The sequence below is a fragment of the Hyla sarda genome, unplaced genomic scaffold, assembly GCF_029499605.1.
Source record: "Hyla sarda isolate aHylSar1 unplaced genomic scaffold, aHylSar1.hap1 scaffold_885, whole genome shotgun sequence".
Taxonomy (NCBI): domain Eukaryota; kingdom Metazoa; phylum Chordata; class Amphibia; order Anura; family Hylidae; genus Hyla; species Hyla sarda.
This window is the reverse complement of record NW_026610914.1, coordinates 51,945-69,390: the sequence shown is the minus strand read 5'-3', so window position 1 is coordinate 69,390 and position 17,446 is coordinate 51,945. Positions and strand designations below refer to the sequence as shown.

General features: G+C 46.2%; 8 non-coding genes across 8 annotated transcripts; all 8 read right to left on the bottom strand.

The window, feature by feature from the left end:
- Positions 1-838: 838 nt before the first annotated feature.
- Positions 839-1,029, bottom strand: LOC130348665 (U2 spliceosomal RNA). The gene has a single exon (XR_008886166.1). It is a non-coding gene; the product is annotated as a U2 spliceosomal RNA (small nuclear RNA).
- A 2,097-nt stretch (positions 1,030-3,126) lies between these two features.
- LOC130348664 (U2 spliceosomal RNA) lies at positions 3,127-3,317 on the bottom strand. The gene has a single exon (XR_008886165.1). It is a non-coding gene; the product is annotated as a U2 spliceosomal RNA (small nuclear RNA).
- Positions 3,318-5,418: 2,101 nt separating this feature from the next.
- LOC130348663 (U2 spliceosomal RNA) lies at positions 5,419-5,609 on the bottom strand. The gene has a single exon (XR_008886164.1). It is a non-coding gene; the product is annotated as a U2 spliceosomal RNA (small nuclear RNA).
- A 2,083-nt stretch (positions 5,610-7,692) lies between these two features.
- On the bottom strand, positions 7,693-7,883 carry LOC130348662 (U2 spliceosomal RNA). The gene has a single exon (XR_008886163.1). It is a non-coding gene; the product is annotated as a U2 spliceosomal RNA (small nuclear RNA).
- Positions 7,884-9,972: 2,089 nt separating this feature from the next.
- On the bottom strand, positions 9,973-10,163 carry LOC130348661 (U2 spliceosomal RNA). The gene has a single exon (XR_008886162.1). It is a non-coding gene; the product is annotated as a U2 spliceosomal RNA (small nuclear RNA).
- A 2,086-nt stretch (positions 10,164-12,249) lies between these two features.
- LOC130348630 (U2 spliceosomal RNA) lies at positions 12,250-12,440 on the bottom strand. Its single transcript, XR_008886135.1, has one exon. It is a non-coding gene; the product is annotated as a U2 spliceosomal RNA (small nuclear RNA).
- Positions 12,441-14,518: 2,078 nt separating this feature from the next.
- LOC130348672 (U2 spliceosomal RNA) lies at positions 14,519-14,709 on the bottom strand. The gene has a single exon (XR_008886172.1). It is a non-coding gene; the product is annotated as a U2 spliceosomal RNA (small nuclear RNA).
- Positions 14,710-16,793: 2,084 nt separating this feature from the next.
- On the bottom strand, positions 16,794-16,984 carry LOC130348658 (U2 spliceosomal RNA). Its single transcript, XR_008886160.1, has one exon. It is a non-coding gene; the product is annotated as a U2 spliceosomal RNA (small nuclear RNA).
- Between the last annotated feature and the right edge of the window lie 462 nt (positions 16,985-17,446).

Here is a 17,446-nt window from a genome sequence, read left to right as displayed (position 1 = left end):
ATAGGTGCTGAATACATAAAAAGCGACTGTTCAGCGACAGACAAGTCGCATCGGCTGAAAGTAGGCCAGAATGTCAGTCCATGTTGGAGCAGGTTTAGATACAGTCTAAAGTATAGATCTCAAAGTCTGTGCACAGAATTTAGCAAGGGCCTCGCACCTTCTGATGCATCAGGTAGGTGCACAATAGCATAGCCTAACCCTCTGTACTTTGGTCTATATTGATGCGGGACATAGACAGCCAGCTGATGACCAATCCATTAGTGTAATGGATGGCTGGAAGCATTTGTCTTTGCCTTTGCAATACCACAGAAGCAATGCATGGTCAATGTACAGCAATGACACACCTGTGTGAACAGCCAGGAGACCCCCCCCATGTTATGTTACATAGTTACATAGTTAGTACGGTCGAAAAAAGACATATGTCCATCAAGTTCAACCAGGGAATTAAGGGGTAGGGGTGTGGCGCGATATTGGGGAAGGGATGAGATTTTATATTTCTTCATAAGCATTAATCTTATTTTGTCAATTAGGAACATTCAGCACCCACCCGCTATCAAGGCAGCTGCCTATCATGTCATGCCCTACCTGCACAGGTGTGCTGGCTACTCAAATGATCCAATTAAGGAGGCCATTTAGTCAGCAGCAGCAGAAGTCCTGTGCCTGGACGCTCCAACAGCGGCCAGACACAAGCAGAAGCAGAAGCAGCAGAAGCAGCAGCAGCACCACCTTTTGTTTTTTGGCTGCAGCAGCAGCAGCAAGGCCCACAGGGCTGGCTAGCTGGCTAGCCAGCAAGCAGGTAGCAATGAAAGTAGGAATCTTTCTTTTTAACCCTGTAAGGGGGTGGTGCACTGTACCCGAAGATACTGCCATATCGGGTCAATGCATAGGGCGACGGAAGCAAGCTTCGAAATCGGCCCCCGTTCTCAAAAATCCATTTAATATATGGTCCCCAGATAGGGGACGTATCAGATATTAAACTGATAAGAACAGATACTACACTTGATCTTAGCCAAAAGGCCGAGAAGCGATAACCGTGAAAGGGGCGGGCCCAACAAGGTCCCCTTCATGGGCACTATCACTGCTTGCTGTCAGGGAGGCTGCCAGACAATTTTCCATGCACACTCTGGGCTGGGGGGCAGTCAACCACCAGTACACACAGCAGAACCTAAACCCATACCATTATTGCTAAGCAGCAAGACAGGGGCCCATTGCACTCCCACGGGGCCTTTTTAAATGCAATCCATAACCCGGATTTGCCAGGAACCCTTCTTACTCCTCCTACTTGCATGTGACACTGGGCTTAGGATCTGCATAGGAAACACACACACAAGCACACACCTACCTTTGTTGCCTGCAGATGCCTCCTTGGCTGTCCCCAAACGGTATCAAACCAACACCCACGGGAAGCTGTAAGCATAGAGGACATGCCTGCACCCCATTGGACTTACCTGTGTGGGTTAAATCCGGGTTATTTGACAACCTATGGCGGTGATGGTTCTGCTCAGGCAGAGCAGTGCTGATGCTCCTCATAAAGCTGTCGCTGCTGTGAAGGTTCTAGGTGACATCACAAATCCCTATGGTTACATACACAACAAAGCTAGGTTGTTGTTGTTTACACTCTGCAAGGCCTGTGGAAGTGAGTGACATCATAGCACTGTAGTTCTGAGGGTTCTAGATGGATGCAACAATCTCCTGTTGCTTCTATGAAGGCCATAATAGACGACATCACCAAACAGCTCCATAGTCACATACACAGCAAAGGAGAGATGTTGTTTACACCTAGTGATGTCAGTGGTATTGAGTGACATCACAGCACAGTGCTAAGGCTCCTGGGCCTGGACACAGCAGCGGCTGCAATATCTCAACGGAGAATACGTTTATATATATATGTGTGTGTGTGCGCGTATATATATATATATATATATATATATATATATATATATATATATATATTTCTCCGCCGAAATCACTTTTAAACCCATTTCCACCTTTTTTTCCCTTCTCTTCCTCTTACTTTTTTTTCACGTTTTTTTACGTTTTTCTCCTTTTCGCCTCTTTTCTGGGCGTATTATTCTTCTTTTTCTTCTTTTTTTTCGTCTAATGCATACCCCATCAGTGCAGCAATGCTTATTCAATACCGCCAGCAGATGGAGACACTGGGGGATAATTTTCTAAGGATTTATACTGATTTTTCCTGTCTGAATTTGTCGCACAGAAAGTTGCAGGCCAAATATGTGTGACATTTCTGCGACTTTAGCTTCTAGAGCATTTTTACAACATTATACATAGGTGCTGAATACATAAAAAGCGACTGTTCAGCGACAGACAAGTCGCATCGGCTGAAAGTAGGCCAGAATGTCAGTCCATGTTGGAGCAGGTTTAGATACAGTCTAAAGTATAGATCTCAAAGTCTGTGCACAGAATTTAGCAAGGGCCTCGCACCTTCTGATGCATCAGGTAGGTGCACAATAGCATAGCCTAACCCTCTGTACTTTGGTCTATATTGATGCGGGACATAGACAGCCAGCTGATGACCAATCCATTAGTGCAATGGATGGCTGGAAGCATTTGTCTTTGCCTTTGCAATACCACAGAAGCAATGCATGGTCAATGTACAGCAATGACACACCTGTGTGAACAGCCAGGAGACCCCCCCCATGTTATGTTACATAGTTACATAGTTAGTACGGTCGAAAAAAGACATATGTCCATCAAGTTCAACCAGGGAATTAAGGGGTAGGGGTGTGGCGCGATATTGGGGAAGGGATGAGATTTTATATTTCTTCATAAGCATTAATCTTATTTTGTCAATTAGGAACATTCAGCACCCACCCGCTATCAAGGCAGCTGCCTATCATGTCATGCCCTACCTGCACAGGTGTGCTGGCTACTCAAATGATCCAATTAAGGAGGCCATTTAGTCAGCAGCAGCAGAAGTCCTGTGCCTGGACGCTCCAACAGCGGCCAGACACAAGCAGAAGCAGAAGCAGCAGAAGCAGCAGCAGCACCACCTTTTGTTTTTTGGCTGCAGCAGCAGCAGCAGCAAGGCCCACAGGGCTGGCTAGCTGGCTAGCCAGCAAGCAGGTAGCAATGAAAGTAGGAATCTTTCTTTTTAACCCTGTAAGGGGGTGGTGCACTGTACCCGAAGATACTGCCATATCGGGTCAATGCATAGGGCGACGGAAGCAAGCTTCGAAATCGGCCCCCGTTCTCAAAAATCCATTTAATATATGGTCCCCAGATAGGGGACGTATCAGATATTAAACTGATAAGAACAGATACTACACTTGATCTTAGCCAAAAGGCCGAGAAGCGATAACCGTGAAAGGGGCGGGCCCAACAAGGTCCCCTTCATGGGCACTATCACTGCTTGCTGTCAGGGAGGCTGCCAGACAATTTTCCATGCACACTCTGGGCTGGGGGGCAGTCAACCACCAGTACACACAGCAGAACCTAAACCCATACCATTATTGCTAAGCAGCAAGACAGGGGCCCATTGCACTCCCACGGGGCCTTTTTAAATGCAATCCATAACCCGGATTTGCCAGGAACCCTTCTTACTCCTCCTACTTGCATGTGACACTGGGCTTAGGATCTGCATAGGAAACACACACACAAGCACACACCTACCTTTGTTGCCTGCAGATGCCTCCTTGGCTGTCCCCAAACGGTATCAAACCAACACCCACGGGAAGCTGTAAGCATAGAGGACATGCCTGCACCCCATTGGACTTACCTGTGTGGGTTAAATCCGGGTTATTTGACAACCTATGGCGGTGATGGTTCTGCTCAGGCAGAGCAGTGCTGATGCTCCTCATAAAGCTGTCGCTGCTGTGAAGGTTCTAGGTGACATCACAAATCCCTATGGTTACATACACAACAAAGCTGGGTTGTTGTTGTTTACACTCTGCAAGGCCTGTGGAAGTGAGTGACATCATAGCACTGTAGTTCTGAGGGTTCTAGATGGATGCAACAATCTCCTGTTGCTTCTATGAAGGACATAATAGACGACATCACCAAACAGCTCCATAGTCACATACACAGCAAAGGAGAGATGTTGTTTACACCTAGTGATGTCAGTGGTATTGAGTGACATCACAGCACAGTGCTAAGGCTCCTGGGCCTGGACACAGCAGCGGCTGCAATATCTCAACGGAGAATACGTTTATATATATGTGTGTGTGTGCGCGTATATATATATATATATATATATATATATATATATATATATATATATATATATATTTCTCCGCCGAAATCACTTTTAAACCCATTTCCACCTTTTTTTCCCTTCTCTTCCTCTTACTTTTTTTTCACGTTTTTTTACGTTTTTCTCCTTTTCGCCTCTTTTCTGGGCGTATTATTCTTCTTTTTCTTCTTTTTTTTCGTCTAATGCATACCCCATCAGTGCAGCAATGCTTATTCAATACCGCCAGCAGATGGAGACACTGGGGGGTAATTTTCTAAGGATTTATACTGATTTTTCCTGTCTGAATTTGTCGCACAGAAAGTTGCAGGCCAAATATGTGTGACATTTCTGCGACTTTAGCTTCTAGAGCATTTTTACAACATTATACATAGGTGCTGAATACATAAAAAGCGACTGTTCAGCGACAGACAAGTCGCATCGGCTGAAAGTAGGCCAGAATGTCAGTCCATGTTGGAGCAGGTTTAGATACAGTCTAAAGTATAGATCTCAAAGTCTGTGCACAGAATTTAGCAAGGGCCTCGCACCTTCTGATGCATCAGGTAGGTGCACAATAGCATAGCCTAACCCTCTGTACTTTGGTCTATATTGATGCGGGACATAGACAGCCAGCTGATGACCAATCCATTAGTGCAATGGATGGCTGGAAGCATTTGTCTTTGCCTTTGCAATACCACAGAAGCAATGCATGGTCAATGTACAGCAATGACACACCTGTGTGAACAGCCAGGAGACCCCCCCCATGTTATGTTACATAGTTACATAGTTAGTACGGTCGAAAAAAGACATATGTCCATCAAGTTCAACCAGGGAATTAAGGGGTAGGGGTGTGGCGCGATATTGGGGAAGGGATGAGATTTTATATTTCTTCATAAGCATTAATCTTATTTTGTCAATTAGGAACATTCAGCACCCACCCGCTATCAAGGCAGCTGCCTATCATGTCATGCCCTACCTGCACAGGTGTGCTGGCTACTCAAATGATCCAATTAAGGAGGCCATTTAGTCAGCAGCAGCAGAAGTCCTGTGCCTGGACGCTCCAACAGCGGCCAGACACAAGCAGAAGCAGAAGCAGCAGAAGCAGCAGCAGCACCACCTTTTGTTTTTTGGCTGCAGCAGCAGCAGCAAGGCCCACAGGGCTGGCTAGCTGGCTAGCCAGCAAGCAGGTAGCAATGAAAAAAGTAGGAATCTTTCTTTTTAACCCTGTAAGGGGGTGGTGCACTGTACCCGAAGATACTGCCATATCGGGTCAATGCATAGGGCGACGGAAGCAAGCTTCGAAATCGGCCCCCGTTCTCAAAAATCCATTTAATATATGGTCCCCAGATAGGGGACGTATCAGATATTAAACTGATAAGAACAGATACTACACTTGATCTTAGCCAAAAGGCCGAGAAGCGATAACCGTGAAAGGGGCGGGCCCAACAAGGTCCCCTTCATGGGCACTATCACTGCTTGCTGTCAGGGAGGCTGCCAGACAATTTTCCATGCACACTCTGGGCTGGGGGGCAGTCAACCACCAGTACACACAGCAGAACCTAAACCCATACCATTATTGCTAAGCAGCAAGACAGGGGCCCATTGCACTCCCACGGGGCCTTTTTAAATGCAATCCATAACCCGGATTTGCCAGGAACCCTTCTTACTCCTCCTACTTGCATGTGACACTGGGCTTAGGATCTGCATAGGAAACACACACACAAGCACACACCTACCTTTGTTGCCTGCAGATGCCTCCTTGGCTGTCCCCAAACGGTATCAAACCAACACCCACGGGAAGCTGTAAGCATAGAGGACATGCCTGCACCCCATTGGACTTACCTGTGTGGGTTAAATCCGGGTTATTTGACAACCTATGGCGGTGATGGTTCTGCTCAGGCAGAGCAGTGCTGATGCTCCTCATAAAGCTGTCGCTGCTGTGAAGGTTCTAGGTGACATCACAAATCCCTATGGTTACATACACAACAAAGCTGGGTTGTTGTTGTTTACACTCTGCAAGGCCTGTGGAAGTGAGTGACATCATAGCACTGTAGTTCTGAGGGTTCTAGATGGATGCAACAATCTCCTGTTGCTTCTATGAAGGCCATAATAGACGACATCACCAAACAGCTCCATAGTCACATACACAGCAAAGGAGAGATGTTGTTTACACCTAGTGATGTCAGTGGTATTGAGTGACATCACAGCACAGTGCTAAGGCTCCTGGGCCTGGACACAGCAGCGGCTGCAATATCTCAACGGAGAATACGTTTATATATATGTGTGTGTGTGCGCGTATATATATATATATATATATATATATATATATATATATATATTTCTCCGCCGAAATCACTTTTAAACCCATTTCCACCTTTTTTTCCCTTCTCTTCCTCTTACTTTTTTTTCACGTTTTTTTACGTTTTTCTCCTTTTCGCCTCTTTTCTGGGCGTATTATTCTTCTTTTTCTTCTTTTTTTTCGTCTAATGCATACCCCATCAGTGCAGCAATGCTTATTCAATACCGCCAGCAGATGGAGACACTGGGGGATAATTTTCTAAGGATTTATACTGATTTTTCCTGTCTGAATTTGTCGCACAGAAAGTTGCAGGCCAAATATGTGTGACATTTCTGCGACTTTAGCTTCTAGAGCATTTTTACAACATTATACATAGGTGCTGAATACATAAAAAGCGACTGTTCAGCGACAGACAAGTCGCATCGGCTGAAAGTAGGCCAGAATGTCAGTCCATGTTGGAGCAGGTTTAGATACAGTCTAAAGTATAGATCTCAAAGTCTGTGCACAGAATTTAGCAAGGGCCTCGCACCTTCTGATGCATCAGGTAGGTGCACAATAGCATAGCCTAACCCTCTGTACTTTGGTCTATATTGATGCGGGACATAGACAGCCAGCTGATGACCAATCCATTAGTGCAATGGATGGCTGGAAGCATTTGTCTTTGCCTTTGCAATACCACAGAAGCAATGCATGGTCAATGTACAGCAATGACACACCTGTGTGAACAGCCAGGAGACCCCCCCCATGTTATGTTACATAGTTACATAGTTAGTACGGTCGAAAAAAGACATATGTCCATCAAGTTCAACCAGGGAATTAAGGGGTAGGGGTGTGGCGCGATATTGGGGAAGGGATGAGATTTTATATTTCTTCATAAGCATTAATCTTATTTTGTCAATTAGGAACATTCAGCACCCACCCGCTATCAAGGCAGCTGCCTATCATGTCATGCCCTACCTGCACAGGTGTGCTGGCTACTCAAATGATCCAATTAAGGAGGCCATTTAGTCAGCAGCAGCAGAAGTCCTGTGCCTGGACGCTCCAACAGCGGCCAGACACAAGCAGAAGCAGAAGCAGCAGAAGCAGCAGCACCACCTTTTGTTTTTTGGCTGCAGCAGCAGCAGCAAGGCCCACAGGGCTGGCTAGCTGGCTAGCCAGCAAGCAGGTAGCAATGAAAGTAGGAATCTTTCTTTTTAACCCTGTAAGGGGGTGGTGCACTGTACCCGAAGATACTGCCATATCGGGTCAATGCATAGGGCGACGGAAGCAAGCTTCGAAATCGGCCCCCGTTCTCAAAAATCCATTTAATATATGGTCCCCAGATAGGGGACGTATCAGATATTAAACTGATAAGAACAGATACTACACTTGATCTTAGCCAAAAGGCCGAGAAGCGATAACCGTGAAAGGGGCGGGCCCAACAAGGTCCCCTTCATGGGCACTATCACTGCTTGCTGTCAGGGAGGCTGCCAGACAATTTTCCATGCACACTCTGGGCTGGGGGGCAGTCAACCACCAGTACACACAGCAGAACCTAAACCCATACCATTATTGCTAAGCAGCAAGACAGGGGCCCATTGCACTCCCACGGGGCCTTTTTAAATGCAATCCATAACCCGGATTTGCCAGGAACCCTTCTTACTCCTCCTACTTGCATGTGACACTGGGCTTAGGATCTGCATAGGAAACACACACACAAGCACACACCTACCTTTGTTGCCTGCAGATGCCTCCTTGGCTGTCCCCAAACGGTATCAAACCAACACCCACGGGAAGCTGTAAGCATAGAGGACATGCCTGCACCCCATTGGACTTACCTGTGTGGGTTAAATCCGGGTTATTTGACAACCTATGGCGGTGATGGTTCTGCTCAGGCAGAGCAGTGCTGATGCTCCTCATAAAGCTGTCGCTGCTGTGAAGGTTCTAGGTGACATCACAAATCCCTATGGTTACATACACAACAAAGCTGGGTTGTTGTTGTTTACACTCTGCAAGGCCTGTGGAAGTGAGTGACATCATAGCACTGTAGTTCTGAGGGTTCTAGATGGATGCAACAATCTCCTGTTGCTTCTATGAAGGCCATAATAGACGACATCACCAAACAGCTCCATAGTCACATACACAGCAAAGGAGAGATGTTGTTTACACCTAGTGATGTCAGTGGTATTGAGTGACATCACAGCACAGTGCTAAGGCTCCTGGGCCTGGACACAGCAGCGGCTGCAATATCTCAACGGAGAATACGTTTATATATATGTGTGTGTGTGCGCGTATATATATATATATATATATATATATATATATATATATATATTTCTCCGCCGAAATCACTTTTAAACCCATTTCCACCTTTTTTTCCCTTCTCTTCCTCTTACTTTTTTTTCACGTTTTTTTACGTTTTTCTCCTTTTCGCCTCTTTTCTGGGCGTATTATTCTTCTTTTTCTTCTTTTTTTTCGTCTAATGCATACCCCATCAGTGCAGCAATGCTTATTCAATACCGCCAGCAGATGGAGACACTGGGGGATAATTTTCTAAGGATTTATACTGATTTTTCCTGTCTGAATTTGTCGCACAGAAAGTTGCAGGCCAAATATGTGTGACATTTCTGCGACTTTAGCTTCTAGAGCATTTTTACAACATTATACATAGGTGCTGAATACATAAAAAGCGACTGTTCAGCGACAGACAAGTCGCATCGGCTGAAAGTAGGCCAGAATGTCAGTCCATGTTGGAGCAGGTTTAGATACAGTCTAAAGTATAGATCTCAAAGTCTGTGCACAGAATTTAGCAAGGGCCTCGCACCTTCTGATGCATCAGGTAGGTGCACAATAGCATAGCCTAACCCTCTGTACTTTGGTCTATATTGATGCGGGACATAGACAGCCAGCTGATGACCAATCCATTAGTGCAATGGATGGCTGGAAGCATTTGTCTTTGCCTTTGCAATACCACAGAAGCAATGCATGGTCAATGTACAGCAATGACACACCTGTGTGAACAGCCAGGAGACCCCCCCCCCCATGTTATGTTACATAGTTACATAGTTAGTACGGTCGAAAAAAGACATATGTCCATCAAGTTCAACCAGGGAATTAAGGGGTAGGGGTGTGGCGCGATATTGGGGAAGGGATGAGATTTTATATTTCTTCATAAGCATTAATCTTATTTTGTCAATTAGGAACATTCAGCACCCACCCGCTATCAAGGCAGCTGCCTATCATGTCATGCCCTACCTGCACAGGTGTGCTGGCTACTCAAATGATCCAATTAAGGAGGCCATTTAGTCAGCAGCAGCAGAAGTCCTGTGCCTGGACGCTCCAACAGCGGCCAGACACAAGCAGAAGCAGAAGCAGCAGAAGCAGCAGCAGCACCACCTTTTGTTTTTTGGCTGCAGCAGCAGCAGCAAGGCCCACAGGGCTGGCTAGCTGGCTAGCCAGCAAGCAGGTAGCAATGAAAGTAGGAATCTTTCTTTTTAACCCTGTAAGGGGGTGGTGCACTGTACCCGAAGATACTGCCATATCGGGTCAATGCATAGGGCGACGGAAGCAAGCTTCGAAATCGGCCCCCGTTCTCAAAAATCCATTTAATATATGGTCCCCAGATAGGGGACGTATCAGATATTAAACTGATAAGAACAGATACTACACTTGATCTTAGCCAAAAGGCCGAGAAGCGATAACCGTGAAAGGGGCGGGCCCAACAAGGTCCCCTTCATGGGCACTATCACTGCTTGCTGTCAGGGAGGCTGCCAGACAATTTTCCATGCACACTCTGGGCTGGGGGGCAGTCAACCACCAGTACACACAGCAGAACCTAAACCCATACCATTATTGCTAAGCAGCAAGACAGGGGCCCATTGCACTCCCACGGGGCCTTTTTAAATGCAATCCATAACCCGGATTTGCCAGGAACCCTTCTTACTCCTCCTACTTGCATGTGACACTGGGCTTAGGATCTGCATAGGAAACACACACACAAGCACACACCTACCTTTGTTGCCTGCAGATGCCTCCTTGGCTGTCCCCAAACGGTATCAAACCAACACCCACGGGAAGCTGTAAGCATAGAGGACATGCCTGCACCCCATTGGACTTACCTGTGTGGGTTAAATCCGGGTTATTTGACAACCTATGGCGGTGATGGTTCTGCTCAGGCAGAGCAGTGCTGATGCTCCTCATAAAGCTGTCGCTGCTGTGAAGGTTCTAGGTGACATCACAAATCCCTATGGTTACATACACAACAAAGCTGGGTTGTTGTTGTTTACACTCTGCAAGGCCTGTGGAAGTGAGTGACATCATAGCACTGTAGTTCTGAGGGTTCTAGATGGATGCAACAATCTCCTGTTGCTTCTATGAAGGCCATAATAGACGACATCACCAAACAGCTCCATAGTCACATACACAGCAAAGGAGAGATGTTGTTTACACCTAGTGATGTCAGTGGTATTGAGTGACATCACAGCACAGTGCTAAGGCTCCTGGGCCTGGACACAGCAGCGGCTGCAATATCTCAACGGAGAATACGTTTATATATATGTGTGTGTGTGCGCGTATATATATATATATATATATATATATATATATATATATATATTTCTCCGCCGAAATCACTTTTAAACCCATTTCCACCTTTTTTTCCCTTCTCTTCCTCTTACTTTTTTTTCACGTTTTTTTACGTTTTTCTCCTTTTCGCCTCTTTTCTGGGCGTATTATTCTTCTTTTTCTTCTTTTTTTTCGTCTAATGCATACCCCATCAGTGCAGCAATGCTTATTCAATACCGCCAGCAGATGGAGACACTGGGGGATAATTTTCTAAGGATTTATACTGATTTTTCCTGTCTGAATTTGTCGCACAGAAAGTTGCAGGCCAAATATGTGTGACATTTCTGCGACTTTAGCTTCTAGAGCATTTTTACAACATTATACATAGGTGCTGAATACATAAAAAGCGACTGTTCAGCGACAGACAAGTCGCATCGGCTGAAAGTAGGCCAGAATGTCAGTCCATGTTGGAGCAGGTTTAGATACAGTCTAAAGTATAGATCTCAAAGTCTGTGCACAGAATTTAGCAAGGGCCTCGCACCTTCTGATGCATCAGGTAGGTGCACAATAGCATAGCCTAACCCTCTGTACTTTGGTCTATATTGATGCGGGACATAGACAGCCAGCTGATGACCAATCCATTAGTGCAATGGATGGCTGGAAGCATTTGTCTTTGCCTTTGCAATACCACAGAAGCAATGCATGGTCAATGTACAGCAATGACACACCTGTGTGAACAGCCAGGAGACCCCCCCCATGTTATGTTACATAGTTACATAGTTAGTACGGTCGAAAAAAGACATATGTCCATCAAGTTCAACCAGGGAATTAAGGGGTAGGGGTGTGGCGCGATATTGGGGAAGGGATGAGATTTTATATTTCTTCATAAGCATTAATCTTATTTTGTCAATTAGGAACATTCAGCACCCACCCGCTATCAAGGCAGCTGCCTATCATGTCATGCCCTACCTGCACAGGTGTGCTGGCTACTCAAATGATCCAATTAAGGAGGCCATTTAGTCAGCAGCAGCAGAAGTCCTGTGCCTGGACGCTCCAACAGCGGCCAGACACAAGCAGAAGCAGAAGCAGCAGAAGCAGCAGCAGCACCACCTTTTGTTTTTTGGCTGCAGCAGCAGCAGCAAGGCCCACAGGGCTGGCTAGCTGGCTAGCCAGCAAGCAGGTAGCAATGAAAGTAGGAATCTTTCTTTTTAACCCTGTAAGGGGGTGGTGCACTGTACCCGAAGATACTGCCATATCGGGTCAATGCATAGGGCGACGGAAGCAAGCTTCGAAATCGGCCCCCGTTCTCAAAAATCCATTTAATATATGGTCCCCGGATAGGGGACGTATCAGATATTAAACTGATAAGAACAGATACTACACTTGATCTTAGCCAAAAGGCCGAGAAGCGATAACCGTGAAAGGGGCGGGCCCAACAAGGTCCCCTTCATGGGCACTATCACTGCTTGCTGTCAGGGAGGCTGCCAGACAATTTTCCATGCACACTCTGGGCTGGGGGGCAGTCAACCACCAGTACACACAGCAGAACCTAAACCCATACCATTATTGCTAAGCAGCAAGACAGGGGCCCATTGCACTCCCACGGGGCCTTTTTAAATGCAATCCATAACCCGGATTTGCCAGGAACCCTTCTTACTCCTCCTACTTGCATGTGACACTGGGCTTAGGATCTGCATAGGAAACACACACACAAGCACACACCTACCTTTGTTGCCTGCAGATGCCTCCTTGGCTGTCCCCAAACGGTATCAAACCAACACCCACGGGAAGCTGTAAGCATAGAGGACATGCCTGCACCCCATTGGACTTACCTGTGTGGGTTAAATCCGGGTTATTTGACAACCTATGGCGGTGATGGTTCTGCTCAGGCAGAGCAGTGCTGATGCTCCTCATAAAGCTGTCGCTGCTGTGAAGGTTCTAGGTGACATCACAAATCCCTATGGTTACATACACAACAAAGCTGGGTTGTTGTTGTTTACACTCTGCAAGGCCTGTGGAAGTGAGTGACATCATAGCACTGTAGTTCTGAGGGTTCTAGATGGATGCAACAATCTCCTGTTGCTTCTATGAAGGCCATAATAGACGACATCACCAAACAGCTCCATAGTCACATACACAGCAAAGGAGAGATGTTGTTTACACCTAGTGATGTCAGTGGTATTGAGTGACATCACAGCACAGTGCTAAGGCTCCTGGGCCTGGACACAGCAGCGGCTGCAATATCTCAACGGAGAATACGTTTATATATATGTGTGTGTGTGCGCGTATATATATATATATATATATATATATATATATATTTCTCCGCCGAAATCACTTTTAAACCCATTTCCACCTTTTTTTCCCTTCTCTTCCTCTTACTTTTTTTTCACGTTTTTTTACGTTTTTCTCCTTTTCGCCTCTTTTCTGGGCGTATTATTCTTCTTTTTCTTCTTTTTTTTCGTCTAATGCATACCCCATCAGTGCAGCAATGCTTATTCAATACCGCCAGCAGATGGAGACACTGGGGGATAATTTTCTAAGGATTTATACTGATTTTTCCTGTCTGAATTTGTCGCACAGAAAGTTGCAGGCCAAATATGTGTGACATTTCTGCGACTTTAGCTTCTAGAGCATTTTTACAACATTATACATAGGTGCTGAATACATAAAAAGCGACTGTTCAGCGACAGACAAGTCGCATCGGCTGAAAGTAGGCCAGAATGTCAGTCCATGTTGGAGCAGGTTTAGATACAGTCTAAAGTATAGATCTCAAAGTCTGTGCACAGAATTTAGCAAGGGCCTCGCACCTTCTGATGCATCAGGTAGGTGCACAATAGCATAGCCTAACCCTCTGTACTTTGGTCTATATTGATGCGGGACATAGACAGCCAGCTGATGACCAATCCATTAGTGCAATGGATGGCTGGAAGCATTTGTCTTTGCCTTTGCAATACCACAGAAGCAATGCATGGTCAATGTACAGCAATGACACACCTGTGTGAACAGCCAGGAGACCCCCCCCATGTTATGTTACATAGTTACATAGTTAGTACGGTCGAAAAAAGACATATGTCCATCAAGTTCAACCAGGGAATTAAGGGGTAGGGGTGTGGCGCGATATTGGGGAAGGGATGAGATTTTATATTTCTTCATAAGCATTAATCTTATTTTGTCAATTAGGAACATTCAGCACCCACCCGCTATCAAGGCAGCTGCCTATCATGTCATGCCCTACCTGCACAGGTGTGCTGGCTACTCAAATGATCCAATTAAGGAGGCCATTTAGTCAGCAGCAGCAGAAGTCCTGTGCCTGGACGCTCCAACAGCGGCCAGACACAAGCAGAAGCAGAAGCAGCAGAAGCAGCAGCAGCACCACCTTTTGTTTTTTGGCTGCAGCAGCAGCAGCAAGGCCCACAGGGCTGGCTAGCTGGCTAGCCAGCAAGCAGGTAGCAATGAAAGTAGGAATCTTTCTTTTTAACCCTGTAAGGGGGTGGTGCACTGTACCCGAAGATACTGCCATATCGGGTCAATGCATAGGGCGACGGAAGCAAGCTTCGAAATCGGCCCCCGTTCTCAAAAATCCATTTAATATATGGTCCCCAGATAGGGGACATATCAGATATTAAACTGATAAGAACAGATACTACACTTGATCTTAGCCAAAAGGCCGAGAAGCGATAACCGTGAAAGGGGCGGGCCCAACAAGGTCCCCTTCATGGGCACTATCACTGCTTGCTGTCAGGGAGGCTGCCAGACAATTTTCCATGCACACTCTGGGCTGGGGGGCAGTCAACCACCAGTACACACAGCAGAACCTAAACCCATACCATTATTGCTAAGCAGCAAGACAGGGGCCCATTGCACTCCCACGGGGCCTTTTTAAATGCAATCCATAACCCGGATTTGCCAGGAACCCTTCTTACTCCTCCTACTTGCATGTGACACTGGGCTTAGGATCTGCATAGGAAACACACACACAAGCACACACCTACCTTTGTTGCCTGCAGATGCCTCCTTGGCTGTCCCCAAACGGTATCAAACCAACACCCACGGGAAGCTGTAAGCATAGAGGACATGCCTGCACCCCATTGGACTTACCTGTGTGGGTTAAATCCGGGTTATTTGACAACCTATGGCGGTGATGGTTCTGCTCAGGCAGAGCAGTGCTGATGCTCCTCATAAAGCTGTCGCTGCTGTGAAGGTTCTAGGTGACATCACAAATCCCTATGGTTACATACACAACAAAGATGGGTTGTTGTTGTTTACACTCTGCAAGGCCTGTGGAAGTGAGTGACATCATAGCACTGTAGTTCTGAGGGTTCTAGATGGATGCAACAATCTCCTGTTGCTTCTATGAAGGCCATAATAGACGACATCACCAAACAGCTCCATAGTCACATACACAGCAAAGGAGAGATGTTGTTTACACCTAGTGATGTCAGTGGTATTGAGTGACATCACAGCACAGTGCTAAGGCTCCTGGGCCTGGACACAGCAGCGGCTGCAATATCTCAACGGAGAATACGTTTATATATATGTGTGTGTGTGCGCGTATATATATATATATATATATATATATATATATATATATATTTCTCCGCCGAAATCACTTTTAAACCCATTTCCACCTTTTTTTCCCTTCTCTTCCTCTTACTTTTTTTTCACGTTTTTATACGTTTTTCTCCTTTTCGCCTCTTTTCTGGGCGTATTATTCTTCTTTTTCTTCTTTTTTTTCGTCTAATGCATACCCCATCAGTGCAGCAATGCTTATTCAATACCGCCAGCAGATGGAGACACTGGGGGATAATTTTCTAAGGATTTATACTGATTTTTCCTGTCTGAATTTGTCGCACAGAAAGTTGCAGGCCAAATATGTGTGACATTTCTGCGACTTTAGCTTCTAGAGCATTTTTACAACATTATACATAGGTGCTGAATACATAAAAAGCGACTGTTCAGCGACAGACAAGTCGCATCGGCTGAAAGTAGGCCAGAATGCCAGTCCATGTTGGAGCAGGTTTAGATACAGTCTAAAGTATAGATCTCAAAGTCTGTGCACAGAATTTAGCAAGGGCCTCGCACCTTCTGATGCATCAGGTAGGTGCACAATAGCATAGCCTAACCCTCTGTACTTTGGTCTATATTGATGCGGGACATAGACAGCCAGCTGATGACCAATCCATTAGTGCAATGGATGGCTGGAAGCATTTGTCTTTGCCTTTGCAATACCACAGAAGCAATGCATGGTCAATGTACAGCAATGACACACCTGTGTGAACAGCCAGGAGACCCCCCCCATGTTATATTACATAGTTACATAGTTAGTACGGTCGAAAAAAGACATATGTCCATCAAGTTCAACCAGGGAATTAAGGGGTAGGGGTGTGGCGCGATATTGGGGAAGGGATGAGATTTTATATTTCTTCATAAGCATTAATCTTATTTTGTCAATTAGGAACATTCAGCACCCACCCGCTATCAAGGCAGCTGCCTACCATGTCATGCCCTACCTGCACAGGTGTGCTGGCTACTCAAATGATCCAATTAAGGAGGCCATTTAGTCAGCAGCAGCAGAAGTCCTGTGCCTGGACGCTCCAACAGCGGCCAGACACAAGCAGAAGCAGAAGCAGCAGAAGCAGCAGCAGCACCACCTTTTGTTTTTTGGCTGCAGCAGCAGCAGCAAGGCCCACAGGGCTGGCTAGCTGGCTAGCCAGCAAGCAGGTAGCAATGAAAGTAGGAATCTTTCTTTTTAACCCTGTAAGGGGGTGGTGCACTGTACCCGAAGATACTGCCATATCGGGTCAATGCATAGGGCGACGGAAGCAAGCTTCGAAATCGGCCCCCGTTCTCAAAAATCCATTTAATATATGGTCCCCAGATAGGGGACGTATCAGATATTAAACTGATAAGAACAGATACTACACTTGATCTTAGCCAAAAGGCCGAGAAGCGATAACCGTGAAAGGGGCGGGCCCAACAAGGTCCCCTTCATGGGCACTATCACTGCTTGCTGTCAGGGAGGCTGCCAGACAATTTTCCATGCACACTCTGGGCTGGGGGGCAGTCAACCACCAGTACACACAGCAGAACCTAAACCCATACCATTATTGCTAAGCAGCAAGACAGGGGCCCATTGCACTCCCACGGGGCCTTTTTAAATGCAATCCATAACCCGGATTTGCCAGGAACCCTTCTTACTCCTCCTACTTGCATGTGACACTGGGCTTAGGATCTGCATAGGAAACACACACACAAGCACACACCTACCTTTGTTGCCTGCAGATGCCTCCTTGGCTGTCCCCAAACGGTATCAAACCAACACCCACGGGAAGCTGTAAGCATAGAGGACATGCCTGCACCCCATTGGACTTACCTGTGTGGGTTAAATCCGGGTTATTTGACAACCTATGGCGGTG